At 31.2% G+C, this 7,260-nt stretch overlaps 1 protein-coding gene across 1 annotated transcript in view; it reads left to right on the forward strand.

Moving 5' to 3' along the window:
* LOC117124684 (integrin alpha-8-like) overlaps positions 1-7,260 on the forward strand; it is a gene marked incomplete in the record, with an annotated part of 56,847 nt that overhangs the window by 19,622 nt on the left and 29,965 nt on the right.

The following is a 7,260-nucleotide window of genomic DNA, read 5'->3' on the forward strand; positions in this document are numbered from 1 at the left end:
TTCAATTTCCTTAAATTTTCATCTATTAAACCATTGAACCAGGCTATTGCACAGAAGGTAATGATGGATTGGATAATAGATTGATAAAATAGTGACATTCTTTTGTGTTTTAATTCAAACACTGCTTTATTGCATCATCACTTCATTCTGTACCATAATATTATAACATTTTAAATGTCATAATCATGTTGTATGATAGTAATTGTTATTGTCGTGATGGAATAATAAACAATAACTGGATTTTTTTTTCGCAGTTGTTTTCAAATGTACTGAGTATTCGGTACATTTCCACGTCAGGTATGGCAAAAATTACACCTATACATGTTTCTCCTGATGCAAATCCAGTTATTGTTTATTATCCCATCACGACAATAACAATTACTATCAACACTGCAGTACCCGCCGCTTACTTGGACTCGAATTCAACCCTGGCCATCAGGCGCAAGCTCGGTGGTCTAGAGGTATGATGCCAGGCTAGTGATCTGGAGATCGTGGGTTCGAGTCCCACCCGAGAACAACTTGCGATTTTTTTCGCTGTTGTTTTCAAATGTACTGAGTATTCGGTACATTTCCACGTCAGGTAGGGCAAAAATTACACCTATACATGTTGTATGAGTTGACAAAAACTTAAATTTTATTAGGAAATTCATTGTTGAAATTATAATTTAAAATAGACAAATAATTTTAGAAGTGTTCTTTCTGAAAATATTTTTTGATGAGAATTTGCAAAAATGACATTGAAAAAAAGCCTCAAAAGGAAAAAAATTGAGCAATAGTATCAATGAGCATGAGTTAATAGTAATAGCTGTGGTTGTCATACTTTTATGGTCAGAAATTTGAAATTGTAAAGTCCTTGACTAACTGAAACACACTCTCAGCTCTGTGTCTAGTAGTCGGTCAGGATGTACAACAGTTATCTACTGATGTATATGCATTCCTATGCTATTATTAACAAAAATGAGTTGGCCATGTTTTGTGTGACAAACAGCTGTGCATGTTAGTAAGCCAACTTAATCTTTCTCGACAGCGGTTACACTTTTAATACCATGCATCGATACTATACAGTAAGTTAATGTACTGGCAGGCTAATGATTTTAGTTTCAGGAAATGGCAATTAGACTGCCTTTGTAATAACTTCATTATTGTAATTTGAAAATGTGTAATGTACTGTACTGTCAGACTCTGGAGCAAAATTTTTGTTGATATGTTGCAGAACACACAAATTCACAAAAACTTATGTACATGTTCTATTTTTGAAAGATTTGCATTTATTCATTCATTCACAATTAGTGTTTTAAATTAGTTGGCCTATTGTGTGTGGAGTTAATAATAATATATAATTTTTGAGAGTTTTGGTTTCTTCCTTGATATAGAATGATGTCATTGTTTTGATATGAAATTATTAACATTTATGAATTTTTTATTTTCAATCAGAATTAAACTGTATAAAGAAAACTTCCATATAAATCTGTTTAAAAAATCAGTATGTAATACAAATCTTCAAAATGTTTACATACTATTTCTAAAGGAGCCACAAAATCTCAAAAGCATATGTAATTGTTCTGTTTTTGAAAGATTTGCATTTATTCATTCATTCACAATTAGTGTTTTAAATTAGTAGGCCTATTGTGCGTGGAGTTAATAATAATATATAATTTTTGAGAGTTTTGGTTTCTTCCTTGATATAGAATGATGTCATTGTTTTGATATGAAATTATTAACATTTATGAATTTTTTATTTTCAATCATAATTAAACTGTATAAAAAAAACTTCCATATAAATCTGTTTAAAAAATCAGTATGTAATACAAATCTTCAAAATGTTTACATACTATTTCTAAAGGAGCCACAAAATCTCAAAAGCATATGTAATTGTTCTGTTTTTGAAAGATTTGCATTTATTCATTCATTCACAATTAGTGTTTTAAATCAGTAGGCCTATTGTGTGTGGAGTTATAATAATAATATGTAATTTTTGAGAGTTTCGGTTTCTTCCTTGATACAACAGTTATGATATCATTGTTTTGATATGAAATTGTTAACATTTATGACTTTATTTTCAATCAGTTATAAACTGTACAAAAAATATAAAATTCCATATAAATCTGTTTAAAAAATCAGTATGTAATACAAATCTTCAAAAAATGTTTACATACTATTTCTAAAGGAGCTCATATAATTTAAAATACAGTAACATTAAAATTTAATTGAATAGAGTCCTTAATGATCTTCTCCAGCTGGATGGACCACCCTCACAACATATTGTTGGAAATCAATCAGTCAATCAATTTTAACTAGTTTTAGGCCTTCATAATTTGTTAAATGAAATAAATGTAAAATAAAAAAAAGAAAAATCTGAAAATTCATTATAATCCATAAACCATGCCTATTAATGTCAAATCAAAATGTAACTATTAAAAATTAAGCTATTTCAAAGAAGAAAAAGAAAAAAAAATAAAATTATAATAATAATTAAATATGTTGCTAATAATTTGAAAGTAAAAAAAGTTTGGATTGATACTTCATTACTAATCTACCCGCTTTGTGTCAAACCCTATAATAGTGATGCTTGTAATAACTGTTGTACAGTATGAGTAACTCATAATGTTTAATTGAGAACTGTATATTAGGCCTAGTAAACACATATTGGTCATAGTCCAAGAATAGCTACATGACAAAGCCCCATTGGAATTTTCTAGTGTTGCGTTCTGTAGTCTTGCATTCTGTGTTGCTACTGACCGAAACCATGTATTGGTTAAGTGACTGCTGACTGTCTGTGATGTAACTAGGCATGCATGATGGTGGGAGAGGGTTAAGAGTCTTATCCTGAGAGGAGGAAGTCCTTCTGCATAACATGCATGGAATGGCATGGATATGACAATCCACATCAGTCATTGACACAATAATTTAATGATTGAAGTATATCTTTGAGGGTTTTATTTTCATAATTTATCACAGGCTGGATATCTTTACGAAAACTAATATTTTAAATTACAATAATGATGGGAACGGCTAAAAATGTATCAGTGCATCTCTACTACCGACAAAGCAGTTGATTAACATATTATTATCTTGTGTCTGCTCAAAATGTGAAAGTAATATGCTTTTAATATTTGACATGTGCTAAATAGATCACATTAAATGTACAGAATGGCGCGTGCCCTACAGTTGTTATAACTCCCTCGAGCATATTATTATTATTTGTCCTGACTATTCCTTGACAACAATGAATCTTGTTGAAGCGAATCTATGTTCAAGTTAGAGTAACCATAATTGGTATTGAGTAAAGACCGAAACCTTCATTAATGGAAGGTTGTATATAATTAGGAAGTGGTTAACAAATAGAAAACCAGATGATGACAAGTGGCCAATGAGATTGCATGTGTCATGTCAAAGCAATCAGCACCTAGACAAATCATACTGCAATTAAATGGATATGATGGTATGCTCATTAACTGATCAGTGTAGAAAAGATCCTTGGTAGACCTATACTGTATATGCATCCTATATTTATAATCTATATGTGCATGCATGGACAGATATGATTCTGTCTTCCAGTTTTGGTTTTTCTCCCTTTCAGTGGTGCTATACATACAGTATCTATCCTGTAGACAGAATTTTTGAAAACTGAAGGCCACATGCGTTCTTGACATTTCCAATATTCTTGTAAAAACGTTCATGCACCAATTTATAACAAGGAGTTTGGTATACACATAGGGTTATTGATTTATTTGCGTGAGCTACACACCATGCATTTTATCGGGTTTATTTTGAAACAGCGCCGCCAACATCTTGCAACTTTTTCTCTGACTTCCATTAGCCTAGCCTGAGCAAATTTAATTTTTCCAGGCACATATGTCTCTTTTTGAATACTTTGACAACCAAAAACACTACAGGTTTTATGTGCCCCTATTTTCTTTTCTTTTTTTTTAATTTTGGCATTTTGTTTTCAAAGAATAGCCTAGGCTACAACAAGAAGGTCGTTCACCGGCCACAGCACAGATAAACACTGGTAAATACGTAGAGGTAAATAGTAGAGGTAAATATGTAAAGCGAAAGTGCCTAGCCTGTGGAAGTCCCCCAGTGGTCGTTGCCAGGTTCTCAGAAATTTTCATTTCAAATTTAGCAAAAATGATGTATAGGATAGTAAAACAGGAAACATACTGCATCAAAATTGCCGACGAGCTACATGTGTCCCACAGGCTACACTTTGCCCATCTGTGCAGAGATCTCCATACATCAATACAACATTGCAAACTAATCTACAGGATCAGATCTTTAGTGACACAGGAAATATACTGTGAAATGCATCCCGTGGTTTACATTCCAAAGGGAACAATATGTATTTCTCAAACTACTGTACTATCATACATCTTTAAATACACACAGGTATGCTGGTATGTTGGCTTAACAGGCCAAAAACTATAGGACATTTTGTTATACTTTTGCTACCTAAATGCACCTTTTCATTGTTTAACCTGATTTATTATTGAATATAAGAACACTCAACGACTGTACACTTTTTAACTGAATAAAATTATTTTTAATATTCAAATGCGAGTGGTTTAAAATATTTAAAGTGACCATTATAGTTTTTAATCGAATAGGGATTTAGTTCCAGATTCTCAATTTTTCGCACCCCCAGCTGGGCAAATCATAGGCCTAGACCCCTGCCACATGTTACACAGATTGAAGCTTGTCCACTCATGGTAGCACAGTCAATCATGATGAACTGTATTATGTCAGAGCTACAACTTAAAACCAGGAAAAAAAAACTAGTAATAATAATTAAAGTACATTTTAGAGTATTTAATTGTTGATTTCTATAGAATTTATTTATATTTTATATTTCCTCTCTGAAAATATAACAATATAGGATAGTTATATTTCAAGGCCAGCCAGGTCATGCCAATATACTATCTTATTTTATCTACATCCAGAACTAAAAAAACATGTTAACATATTAAGCATATAAGGCCAAAAGAAAGTTTGTAAAAATTGCTTTAAAGCCCAATTTTAACGTTGCCTTTTTTAATAAGCAAAAACCAAAAATGAAAATGATGTTTGAAATAGGGCTTTAATTTTATACCTTAATCATGGAATTAGTCACGGTTATCATTTACTTTACTATAAACTGGAATGCATGAGATGAGTAATGGCCAGTTTATGTTCTCTATCACCTGACCGAAAAACTGACTCTAAATTGTTTCAGTGTTTCCAACACAATATTCTTTATTTGATCTAAAAAATATTTCATTCATAAACACTCAGTACAGTACAGTACAACTCATTAAACATGCCTATGATAACTTTGAAGTGATCTATTAACAGCTCTTCTAAATGTATCCTTGACATTTAAAATCATCTCTGGAATACTGTATATACCAGTAGTACCTAATGCCTAGGATACTTAAATCACCAGCATCATTTAGTAAATATAGAATTCTATTTTCACTTTTTGCTGTCAATTGTTAGACATATAGTATACAGGTCAGTTTAATGGTATTAAATAATATTTTTCCAATTTGATGTTTCAGCAAAAATGTAGTTTTAAGGTTTATGGTAAATTTAATACTTTCATATTAATAAATGAGTATGTATATACAGGTATGTACCTGTTCATATGGTACTATTTCAGGAAATTTGGAACTTATCAGTAGGCCCTATATTTCTTAAGGCAGTTTCCTGATACATACTTTTCTAACGTAATTTCAAAATGATCACCCTCTGGTACTACTCAAACAAGGAACTAAATTCGACAACCAAAATAAAGCTTTTAATTGTGGTCTGGGATGCACCTCAATATATACTATTAATCTTCCATTTTAATATTTGGTACCAGTATCTTTATTTTGTAGTAACTCCTCACATTTTATCAACACTGGTACTCAACTAAGAACTAAATTCAAAAACCATATTAAAGTTTATATTGTGATCCTGTTTGTTACCTCAATATATATAAATCACTCATTTAAATATTTGGTAGGTCCTTATTTTGTAGCAACTCCTGAAATTGTTTCAACATTGAGTGATTGTAAGTTCTCTTTTGTTATATATGCTTTTATCCTTATTTCATTGTAGTCTATAGGAATTTTAATATCATATTCATATGTGTTTCTACAGTTAATAAAGTAATCCTATGTCATGGAATTTGAACATAACTTTTTCAGGAAGTTATGGAAATCAGCATATGTCATAAACTTATGGAAAATGAATATTTAAGATAATGAGAAAATAATTACCTAGTATTTTATGTCACATATGCCTCAGTATATATCAGTAGTATATGTTGAATAATTGCAAACATGGATAATGGCATTATAAAAGCCTCTAGACTTTACAGTTATCCTTTATGTTGAATTCATTATTATAGGATTTTTTTAAATAGTTTAAGGGTGAAAACAACAGAATATAGAACCTTGGAATTTGATTTTGCCATAGGAGCAGAAATCAGATATAACAAATAATCATCCTCATGACTTTCAACATCTGTAGGTTTCTGATAGTTTTGCTTCGGGAAAAAAAAGAAGTCAATAATAAAGGCAATAAAAATGATGTAAGAAGGCCCAATAAACAATTTTTAAATTGGTCTAAATATTCAAATGTTATGCGTGTATATGTATTTAATCATATACTGTAGTACTTGAGTGGCCTAGCCGTTAAATATTAATGATTTAATGGAAACTTAGTGATTAAGATCTGCTGATTGTAAATGCATGAGTGAATGTTAAGTGGTAAAGACAACAATGTCATGTTTTGAGTATTGTATAGAAATCATAATCTCAAACACCTACATTTCAATTTACTTGTTAATGTGTTTTATTATTATTTGTTTAAAGACAGTTATGTGATAATTGAGTAATACAATTTGAGAGGATTTAATAAAAGACTTGATTATTATACTATTTTACAATTGATGGACATTTGCTATGATTACTAGGAATTGTTGCTATACACCATTTTATCGGGTCTATTTTGAAACAGCGCCACCAATGTCTCGCAACTTTTCACTGGGGCATCCAGCCGCCTAGCCTGAGCAGCTGGCTAGTTGTGAGTAGAGCACCGCGCAGCGGATAGCATCAATAGTCCCTCGACAATGCTATAGCAGCAGTAGCAGGTGACAGATATGATCTTTTGCTAATTACTGTATGTAATTAATATCAACATTTCTTTCCATTTTAAAATATTTGTGCCCGTTATTAATTTAGTTTTGTCGTTTATTAATCCATGATGGTAACTACATAGAGCAAAATGCTAGGG

Source organism: Anneissia japonica, unplaced genomic scaffold (genome assembly GCF_011630105.1).
Source record: "Anneissia japonica isolate Jap-2015-1 unplaced genomic scaffold, ASM1163010v1 scaffold284709_len978187_cov192, whole genome shotgun sequence".
In the NCBI taxonomy this organism is placed as follows: Eukaryota; Metazoa; Echinodermata; class Crinoidea; order Comatulida; family Comatulidae; genus Anneissia; species Anneissia japonica.